The sequence below is a fragment of the Paralichthys olivaceus genome, chromosome 11 (genome assembly GCF_024713975.1).
Source record: "Paralichthys olivaceus isolate ysfri-2021 chromosome 11, ASM2471397v2, whole genome shotgun sequence".
NCBI classification, from domain to species: Eukaryota; Metazoa; Chordata; class Actinopteri; order Pleuronectiformes; family Paralichthyidae; genus Paralichthys; species Paralichthys olivaceus.
In genome coordinates, this window is record NC_091103.1 from 17,970,487 (window position 1) to 17,981,895 (window position 11,409).

At 39.5% G+C, this 11,409-nt stretch overlaps 1 long non-coding RNA gene across 1 annotated transcript; it reads left to right on the plus strand.

Moving 5' to 3' along the window:
* Nucleotides 1-6,350: 6,350 nt before the first annotated feature.
* On the plus strand, nucleotides 6,351-8,319 carry LOC138412010 (uncharacterized). The gene is made up of 2 exons (XR_011244524.1): nucleotides 6,351-6,520; nucleotides 7,838-8,319. It is a non-coding gene; the product is annotated as an uncharacterized lncRNA (long non-coding RNA).
* The last annotated feature ends 3,090 nt before the right edge of the window (nucleotides 8,320-11,409 follow it).

Genomic DNA, 11,409 nt, shown 5'->3' on the forward strand with positions numbered 1-11,409 from the left:
ATTCATAATGACCTCATCTTTAAAGCTGTGCTGAGGTGCTCTGTGGGATCCAACATTTAAAAGGAAGACATTTTAGGGTTGTTTACCTGCTGATGTTAGAGTTTGATTTACTCTGAAGGCCGGAAACCACTTGATGTACGAGCAGACAAAAAGAGCATGTGAGTCCTGGAGATACAAGTCAACAGACATGTATTCCAGCACAGACAACAGATATATGAAGCCGGCATGAATCTATTGTTTTTCACATTACTCTAATTACTGTTTACTGTTGAGTCTCATCACGTCCCCATCATAAACACAAATAATAATGAGTAACAGCCTAACACCAGAGTTTTAATCTTGATTTGGTGGAGACTGAAACGCATCAAAAACTCTGTAAACGTATTTAAAATCAGTTAAGTAAATATTTAGTCTTTGAACCATATAAATAGTGTCTACCAGCTTGTTTTGTTTTGTCCTGCCCCCCAGTGGCCAAACTTTGATTCCACTATCAAGCTGCTCTCTCCTGTCTGTGTATGCCTGTCTTGTCAATGTTGGACTATCCAGCATATTGTGTGTTACTCTAGGAAACAGAGTGATAAATAAATAAATCGAGTTCATTATTTTATCATTCCTCGGGAAAAAAAAGAAATTTACTATTTATATTTTTGTTCAGTGTCAGTAACTTTTTCTCTTACAGATATTAAAGTTAATAATAAATAAAAGTGTTTTTTTCATCAAACTAGCAACTCAAGATTGACATGTCAATGAAAAATGAACTGTGTATTTGGATGTCGACCTTGATGCTTAACAAGTCTGAATTATTTGTACATAATTAAAAAACATCTTTTTTTAGATTATTACTTGGTATTTTGGATTTTATTTGGTAGAGACAGAAGAGATCAAAGCAGGGAATGCAAGGGGAAAGAAAGGCTGTCGGCAGGCAACTAAATATTAAATAAAATCCATCATCTAATTAAGACAAAGATATATATCAAAACATTACATTTTGCAAATGTATATAAAAATTCATAAAGCATAATTCAAAGTCAGAGCATAAACTAGATTTTGTTTAGGAACTCTTTCACTGCACATGTGAACTTGGGTGTGTGTGTGTGCACCTGTCGGCTCAGTAACTGACAATGTTTGTGAAAGTGTGTGTGAATGTGTGAAGGGCAGTCGTCCATAATACATGAGGCGTATTTCCATCTCTTATTGATGATAAAAGTGCAGAGTGTGAGAATTAGTTTCATTTTGTTTGTTTGTGTGTGTGTGTGTGTGTGTGTGTGTGTGTGTGTGTGTGTGTGTGTGCTATTTCAAGTCAGCCCAAGTTGATGGTCAGAAAGTCCCGTCAGACCACACATAATTCACAGCCCCCTGTTTCCATGGCAACACTGAAAAGAGTGTCTGGTCATACACAAACACCTTTTTGCCTTCCGCTGAGAAGTAAAGGGTATAAAATGACAGCCTGCCAGACAATTCATGGACAAAAGAATGCCTCTCAAAAATATGGAAAAATGACCATGACAGAAATGAATTTCTTTTGCAATAAAAGAGAGAAAATAATGGACTAACATGTTCTTTAGGGTGGTCACATCTGGCAGTCGGGCTGTCAGGTCACGGTCAGGATAAAGAAAACACAAATGCAGATGTTATCACTGACAAGCATGATGGCAATGGTCAAGAAAAAAAGTAAATGCTGTGTGGTGTGGAGAAACGGACATTTTAAAGGGTTCGTTGACCCCAAAATTTAAATTCACTCCTCATCTGCTCAGCACTATGCTGATGGAGGGGTGGGTGAAGACTTTTGGAGTTTCAGGGGTAAACAGTGTTGCAGCCAAATCCAATACAGTTGAAGTAATGGTCACCACGGCTTCAAACTTTTAAAAACAACAGAAAAAAAAAATACAGTACCTCCATACTGCTCCTGTCTGTAAGCCCCGACATTCAAATTCAACTTGAAACAGCATCCTTTATATGGTGTTCGTAGCCTGAATGTCCTCTGTTATCCTCCTCTGGCACCACGTTAAGGTGTGGATCACAGTGGACATCTGGAACATCAGATGCCTTGTCAAAAAGAAATAGTTGCTGTGGTGCTGGAGAAGTGAGCTTCATATATGTGTTGAATAATGTAGAATGACCTGCAAAGGATGTTATAGAAACTGAAACAGCCTTTGTCTAGATAAAAAAGGTTCCCCACCACTTGGGGACACTTTCTGAAAATCCTCTTCTGGGCAAATATATTTGTCTTTTCAGAAGAATTTTTATTATCATAATATCATCATTGTTTGTGTTGTTTTATATATTTTGTGAAAAAATGTGAAATACAGACTATATTGAGAATGTGATGATAAGTTCACATCTTAAATGTCATGATTTAAATGTATTGATTATGACTCTTTATTTTGAAATGTGTTTCTTATTCCTAACTGGGAAACTGCATTAATTGCTTGTTATAGTCATTCCTCTTATTCAGACTTGCCTTGAAAGTAATCAAATTGACTTCAAATTGTCAGGTTGGGGGACAAATCCCACTAAAATTTATAAAGATTTACAAGTGCAAAGTAGTTAATCTGTTAAAATGGGTTCATAATTCTGTCTCACTCACTTGACTGCAGCGCAGGGAAAATTATATATAGAAAAGGTTTTGTAATTGAAGTCAGACTGCTAAAGCCTCAGATTAATTCCAGATATATTTTGGAACATATTTCTGCACAGAATGAGGACTAGGGCGTTTGACTTTCTTCCTTTACATTGCAAATACATGGGGGGGATGTCTTTGTGGAACTATCAGAGCAGTGTTTCTGATTTATCCACCAGATGGACCTATTGCACTATGAGAGCAAACTATGGCGATAGCAAACCTGTGAGTGAGTCAAACACAATCTATATTTGTCACTTTGGATAAAGCTGGTGTCCAAAACTATTGCCTAAAGCCAGTTAGAAAAAAATAACATAACCACAACTACACAACAACATATTTGCATATTTGTTGAGTGCAAGTTTTCCTGCAGGTTTTGGATCTCCTCTCATTATTAATCTGCAAGTCCTGACTTCAGAGGATTCCATGTGTCTTCAGGTGGGTCACAGTTTCAGTCCTGCAGGGACAGAAATCATCCAGGCGTCTGACTGTGAAGAGATGTGACAAATTAGTCCTCCCAATATCTCTCCCGGTGATCTCCAACCCTCCTCTCCATCCCAACAACCCGCTCCACACTAATCAGCATAACGAATTCCTCCAGCATATCGGCTTTAATCGAATCAATTATTTGTAGAAGAAAAAAAATACTTAAGAAAACAACCAGCTCATAGTAATTGAACTGGATGTTCACAGGGAGAATATAAAGGGAAACCTATGTAAAATATGTGAGTATTAATGCAGATAAAATAATGAGAATCCATTTTTATTTCATGTATTATTAGAGTAAAAGACAGCATTACGTGACAGAGAAGAGAGGAGATGAAAGTGGAGCTTAATAAGTAAGTGATGTGACAAAGCCATCTGTTTTTACCTGTGTGTGTATGTGTGTGTGTGTGTGTGTGTGCGTGTGTGTGTGTGTGTGTGTGTGTGTTTGTGTGTTTGTGTGTGTGTGTTGCCTCCCCGTCCTCTGCCCATGTGCATGATGTGTGTATATTTCTACATTAATGAGCAGACTAGAGATTTTCATTAAGGGCCCATTAGTATTTCTTTTTCCCTCTGGGCTGTTGGGCTCTCACTCATTCCTCTGATGCAATAACCACAGAGAGGCAGACAGAGCGGCAGCAGACATGGCTCGCTGTCACGGGAATCCAGTGCGCTGCACTGTACAGTATCTGGTACTGTTTTTTCAGAATAAAACAGTTCTTTTGAAGTGGACCATCAAATGGGTTCTGGCAGAAAGGCAAAGCAGTGAGAGGTAATGATGAAATAGAATTAGTTTTAAATAAATGTGTATTCATTAGGCTTTTTAAACAAGGAGCTAAATGACTGAATTTCCCAAACACAAACAGATCATGTGGGATTGAGCCTCTGGTAAGAAAGCGCTTGATTGACAGCTGCACACTAGCTCGCCTATCATCCACCCGCTGCTGATAAGCCTGGCTGGGCAAACTTTTCAAATCCTCTCAGGCAGGCGTACTATCAAACTAGAGCACTTTTCTGTGGAAGTGCAGAAACTCCCCAACAAGTCAACTGGCAGCTGATTTTTATCTGGGGAAGTATGTTTTCAATCTTGCTCTTTCCAATCCAGCGCACATCTCTAAGACAGAGATGCTCCGTTTGAAATATTTGGCTGGCGTGAAAAAAAATCTGTCATTTGAACATCACTAAAAATAACAAGCATGTTTCAGCAGGGAGGGGGTGATACAGCCAAGAGCGGATGTCACTGTGCTGTCGTTGCAGAACATTAGAGGGCAGTGGCTTTACGGAAAGCAGCTTCCCAATGAGCCCGAGCAATTTGAAATACATCGGAGAAGCAGACAGCAGTGGTTAGTATTAACAAGTCTCTCTCTATAGCCTGCTGTGTGTTGCACCTTCATGCTGTGCTCACCATATTTGCTGCATAATGCACCCCCCCCCCCCCCCCCCCCACACACTCACTGCAGAAACTTTGAGAAAGATGGAATGTCGAGGAGAAAGAAATGGTCCTCCGGTGTGTTGAGGGTGAAAGAGCAAAAGAAGAGATAGACAGTTTGTCAGTGTTTTTTGCGCCAAGTCGAGTGGAGTGAAACATTCCCTGTCAGAGAATTAAGGACAGAGGGGAATGGGATGGGAGAGGGAGGGGAAGAAGCGTGGAGTATAAATCCAAAATTGAATTGTAGGAATGTCAGCTGTGGTTAACAGATCACGTTGGCGTGTTGGGACATATATCTGCTCCGAACAGTAAGATGGCTGTTCGCAGAAAACAGAGCGCCACACAAAGGTGACCACATTAGCCAGCGCTGGGGACGTTTGTCAAAAAGCACACTTTAAACCACAGTCACAGCACTAACCCAAGGAATCCTGGTGGTTCACTTTGGACTGAGCTGTCATAAGAATCGGTCTAGACATGCCTGACTTTTTGAACTGGGTTGCTTTCACAAAAATCCATCCTCAGTATCCGGATTAGGACGAATCCCACCGTTGCATCTGCATTGTTTTCTGCCCACACTGTGCCGTGCCCAGATTCCTGCTGAAACATGCTGTGTGATGACAGAGCTAATATAAAGGAAAAAAAACAATGACGGAATCTGTGTTGAAACCAGTGATTGTTTCCATGAAGTCGCAAGTGTACTTTGAGATTACTGTAGTCATCAGTGATACCAGAAAATAGAATTGTTGTGCAACCCAGCTACTCTGGTTTTATGTCTGGAACAGGAAGTGGCTGCATGTCATCTTGTCTCATCACATTTTCCTTGAATAGGAAGTGACAAATAAGCATCTTACAGGAAAGACATATCAGGTTAGACAGCATCACTGAATTGTGACACTGGTGGGAATTCATAATAAAAACAGTCAAGATACAAGACTGGAATGAACAATGACCCTATTGTAAAGACTTTATAATAAGTGATTTATTAAATATTCATAAAACATTAACAGAACATAAGAAATACACACAATACAATATAACATTTTGGTTTTCTAAGTTCTTAATAGTTATCTTAGGTGTGAGTTATTGGTGATAATAATCCAAGTTTTTAACTGATGACCTAAACTTAATGCGCTCCGCAGCTTTTTTAAACTCACAGTTTTAACAGTTGTTATTTTTGAACTTATCTGATGAGTAAGTCACTTATTAGCAACAAGTAAAAACCATTAGTTACAATGTAAAAAAACCCTTAACAAATGGTGACTTATTTAAAGAGGAACAGCGGCTATTGCACCTATCCTCGAGAAGTACTTTGCACAAACAAACTTGCTCTTGATTAAGGTAATGAAGACAGTAATTACACTTGATGATCTCGTCGTCGCTCCGCTGCTGCTTGGGATGAATTTTCACCCACACTCCCTCCCACACATGTACGAGTGTCCCTCTGTCAGGTCATTTGTGTACTAAGACAAATTGTACAGTGGTGGGACACAGTGAAGTGGTTTATCAGTCTCTGAGAGCCTGGCAAAGAGGTGCCGCAGGGTAAAGGAACAGGCTCTGGAGAAGGCACGCTAAGTGGCCATGACTGATGAGCTCCACCAGCGTGCATTCTTCTGGGTATCGTTCAGACCGATTCAGACACAAAGGGATGCACATGCATTGAGGAGGACTCCATCAAATGAGCATTGATTTGGGAAATAACTTATATTTAGCTGATTAAAGTGTCCCGTGGGAAACAATTAAGACCAAGAGAGTTACTTGGAAGGTTTCATCACAAGTATGACAGGGCTGGTTTCTGAACCAATTACACATAAATGCAACGGAGACGGGGAAATCCTTCACAGCAGAGCGGTCAGGTCCCTGGTAGAGTATGAACCAGGACACATGATCACACTAAGCCTGAGATCAAAGGTTTTTCGGCAGCATTCAACTTGACCCTCTCAACCTCCAGCTGTCAGCATGTGAGTCTGGGGAGGGACCAGTGTATGTGGGTAAGTATGTGTGTGCATGTCTCTGGAATTGTGTGTGAAAGTGAGAGATGGAGTAAATAAGTTCACAGACTGATATTGACGTGAAGCCCCTGTCTGCTCAATATTATGCAACTACAGGGCAGAAGTATTTCAAAATCATAAAAGTTGGACCTGAAACTTTTGTCAAACTTGTGTGAGAAACGTATCAACATGCCAGGAACAGGATTGATGAAACAGTGCTCCTAGTGGAAAAACTGCAGCTTGTTTGTACATGTCAAGAGATGAGACAAAAATGTCTTAACCTCTATATGTACATGTCATTACTTTACATGCTTATATTTACATTCACTGTAGTTCGATAATTTTTTGCTTGCAGAAAAAAATTAACTACTGGAAAAAGTACTAGTAAAGCAGGTTGGATCTATGTTGGGCCTAAAGGTGCACTGACAGTAGTGCACCTTTGTACACTCATGTTTTGGGGACTGCTCCCCAAAACATGAGTGTATAAAGTCCCCTCACTATTAATGTAGAAAGTGACATTAATAGTTGTTTTTTGGCCACTTGGAGGCAATCCATTCGTCATATTCATTGGAATGAAGCCCTTTCATTAAAATTGGAATAAGAGCTTATCTGATCCACATGGAAAGTCCTTTGAAGAGGCTGCAGTATCTATGTCACTTGTCAGTCCATCTCGCATCAGCAGATTCCTATCGATAAAAGCCCACTATTGCAAAACGAGAATTCTCAAGAGTGTAATCAAAAAACACATTTCTGCACAAATTTTGATGAGAAAAATCTGAATCTGTGTTTTGAAATGAGTTGATCAGAGTGTGAGGACAAAACGGGACACAGGCACAATGTGGGGACTCATGGACATAGACTAGGTCTCAACAAGGTAAAGCATAAAGTTATTAAATGCAGTCACTTTGTGTTTTTCATATTAAATCACATGAAACTGAGCAAAGAGCTATGATACCAGTATCATTGAATTGTGAAAAACAACAAAATACCTTTGTTATCGAAGTGGAATTTTTTGGGAGGGGCACACACAAGATAGTATTTCCCTCCTCCTATTCCTCAAAGATAACAAAAGCAAATCTAAAAAATCCCAAACTGTCTGTGCCAGCCTGGAAATACTGGATAAGTTGGCACATTAAACCATTTTTTTCTTTTTATGACTTTTCTGTTCCTCTTCTCACGGCCTCATGACCGGCATCAGTCTGAAAGCACCTCTCTCTGAGAGCAACAAGGTTACTTATGTGTGTCATACGTGTGAGCCTTTGTGTAGTTCTGTACTTTGGTGCTGCATTGTATGTGAATGTGCGTGTTTTTGTGCAGACTCGGAGGAGGACTGGGCACACCGTTTGTTGCTGATAGCAGAGTTACTCCCCAGACAGTTGGCGAAGGGAGGTGCCGAGAGAACATCCCGTCTGAGTGACCTTGATCCAAACCAAAGAGCCTCAGTTTCTCACCTCGTCTGAGGACACGAACCAAACAATAATACGTTGATATCCTCTGATGTAAAAAACACAGATTCTTGAAATGGTTACAGACTTCTGACTCGCTGTGATTCACAAGCATATGCCAATCAAATGCAGAACTGTGTATTAGTCATGATGTTTGCTTCTGAGGAACACATTGTCTTGGAAGAGGAACTGTTGCGGTTGATTCCAAGTAACATCACAAAGCTTTCCCGGCTGATGATCTGATAATACAATGGTTGATTTCTTTTTTTAAGAAATAGATTCCACTAAGGTACAATTAAGACCACACATTTCGAATCAGAAAAACATGGATTGCGAATAAATGCTACCAGTGAATGCTTGTATGTATGTGTAATGGTGTACTACAAAGCCTTAAGAGTATTCCAATATATTTCTAAGTATCTTTGTTTAAATGTGCACCTATTTTTGCAGCAAAAGACAGTTTAATGCCTGTGTCACCCGAGGCACAGCGCAATTAAAATCCAATACTCTCCAGGAGTCTATAACACACTGCGTTTACTGACAGCAAACACAGCTCAAATGGCCAACGGAGAAGGGGTGAGGGGTTTTTATTTTCGAGAGCACAGCAACAAAATGATGGAAAATATGATCACTGCCGGGGAATGTGAACATCTTTTGGACGCACCAACGGGCAGCTACTGTGAAAACTGCTGTCGGTTCATCTTTGCAGATATTCTGAAGATATACACACAGATGAACATTTCTCAGAGAGAAATCATGCTGTGCAGAAGCAATGAACCATGGATGGTATGATGGGGTGACACAGAAATAGGTTTGCATGGTAATATCTTTTAGGTTTAAACTACATATTGGACAATGGAGCTGCAATGAACCGAAAGTCTAAGGACCACAAGAAAAGGTTTGGGTGTAGTTAAAGTTTGCTTATAGAAAATATGCAAAGTTTTCCAGTCACAGCATGAAGGTGTTATACCAGTGCTGTGCTGAATCTAAACAAACCCAACTTAATATATATTGCATGACTTTGGTGAGCCACTGAAAACAGTGAAATTGTCTCATCCCTTGCTTCCACTGAAATTGGGTCATTTATTCTATGAAGTGAAGCACACTTACTTTCTTCTAACTTTAAAGGTACAGTGTGTAGAATTTTGTGATATCTAGAGTTAAAGTTGCATGTTACAGCTGAACACCCCTCACCTCATCCTCTCCTTCCAAACATGGAAAAGAACCTGTGGTAGCTTCAGTTGTCATAAAAACTCAAAAGGTGTTTAGTTTGTCCAGTCTGGAGTAATGTAAAAAACATAGCTGCCTCCGTAGAGAGGGTCCCCTCCATGTAGATATAAAGTATTTAAATATAAAGGGTCTTTTCTGGGGTAAAGAAAACTACAATTCAAAAAATTTAGATGAAACAAACTAGTGAAAACATCATGAGGATTATTCTACATTAAATTTCTGCCAATAGTTCCCTTTCACCTAAATCTTACACACTGGAGCTTTAACGCTATTTACACTTTTACACCCAAAATCCACATGAGTTAATTGTCCATATGAAAGTGACACTTCGGTGATATTCTGTGTTTAATATTATGGAGAGCAGGAACAAAAAGAATAGTCATATGTAATATAATAATAATTGGATAAAGAAATATTATATGGGGCCTAGCTTGAGAGCTATATCCCTTTACAAATTACAGGTTACTGGCTCAGTTACTGAATACAGAGTAGACAGGTTGTTATTGGAATAGAATCAAAAACATTATACAGTGTGAGCGTGAGGGCAATTTCTTCATTCAGATGACACAATAGCTCCCCGAAAGTGAAGTCAATTCATCTCCATTGCCCCCGACTGGCTGGCAGCAGTGTAGGTTTAAAACCCTGCCCCTGTCAATGTTAGCAGAAGGGACATGGACCAAATTAAAAAGTCAAAGTACACGTTGACAGATGGTTTCTGACATTTTTGGAAGTTCTTATCACACTGATCTCCTTGTGTTCATTTGTCCTGCAAGTTTGGTTTTATTTGATGCTATAAAAATGAAGTAAAACGTCACGATTGAAAGCTTAGAGTGATTCGCTGAGAGTGAGAATTGGTGTCGTGGTTCCACACCATGATCACGAGGAAGTGGAGACATATTGTCCATCTTTGTTTATAGTCTATGATTCAAACCTCAGTGTAAATGGCAAACCTGGATCATTTCTCTTCATGTTTACACTGTCCTGTCAATAAAGGTGAAATGCCCCAAACATATCTTGGAGATGAAGGTTAGATATTACCACTTATCTTTAGGTGTGAAGCAGATCCTGCCAAGAAGGAAATATGGAAATTGACATGTTGTTGACGGTTGTTAAACCGATATGTACTAAACAACCTCAGTAACACACCATTACCATAACTGGAAGTATAAAATGATACCTTTTGATAAAAACACATATGTAAAGTCACAGAATACAATATCTAATCAAGTTCATATTTTGTATAACCTTGTAATACTTTTTTAGCTAAAGAACTTAAAAATAACCAATGGGGTTATGTTTCAAGCTAAGCTAATTATTTACTTTTATGTATAGGATAATTTATTCAAACACCATGAATTCCCTTTATAGAGTTGTTTACAATTTAACGCTGATGACACCATGAGTCACATGATTTACATCTAAACTTGATATTCAGGTTCAGTATTTTGTTTTTTTTACAGATAGACAACCTCAGGCCTCCGGGGCATTTACAGCCTTAGAGACAATTCATGAATACATAGGCAACACACAAAGAATCTCAAGCGCTTATTCTTCTGTGATAAAAGCATATAACATTAAATAGTAGATGAACATGCACTTCAGAGTTGTCCATTCTGATTCTAAAATAAATTGTGCATTGTGTTAAATTAGTCTACTCTGCAAGAACAAACACCTGCTATCACGTCTGCCTTTTCTGGTGAGTTGGCCAAACTCTTTCAACAAGAAAAGGAAATAAAGATATTTGTTAAGCTATTCAAAGTGGAACAGGTAGTCTGTCAACAAAAAGGACTGAGCTGCTGAGCAAAGACAAGCTCAAATGTGAGTACTGCACCCTCCCTCTGCTCCGTATGTTTGCACCTCTCTTTGGGACAATCTACGGCTGGGATTATTTCCCTTCAAAAAAGGACTCTTGCAAAGACTTCACCAAGGTTGACTAACTCAAACCTGGAAAACCAACAGCCAGTGACATCACCATCGTCATCGCCATCGCCATCGCCATCGCCATCGCCATCGCCATCATCACTACAATCTGGCATCAGACGCCACACTAAAGAGAAGCAGTTCTAGCCAGTCTCTGTGTTTAAGATGGTGTGATATGTGTCTTTAATTTTGTGAGGCCCTCAAAGTATGTTTTGAAAGCTAGAATCGCGCCCAGTGGAGCACAAACCTTGACCTATAGGGCCAATAGTTGTCCTAGATTCAATTATGCTGCAG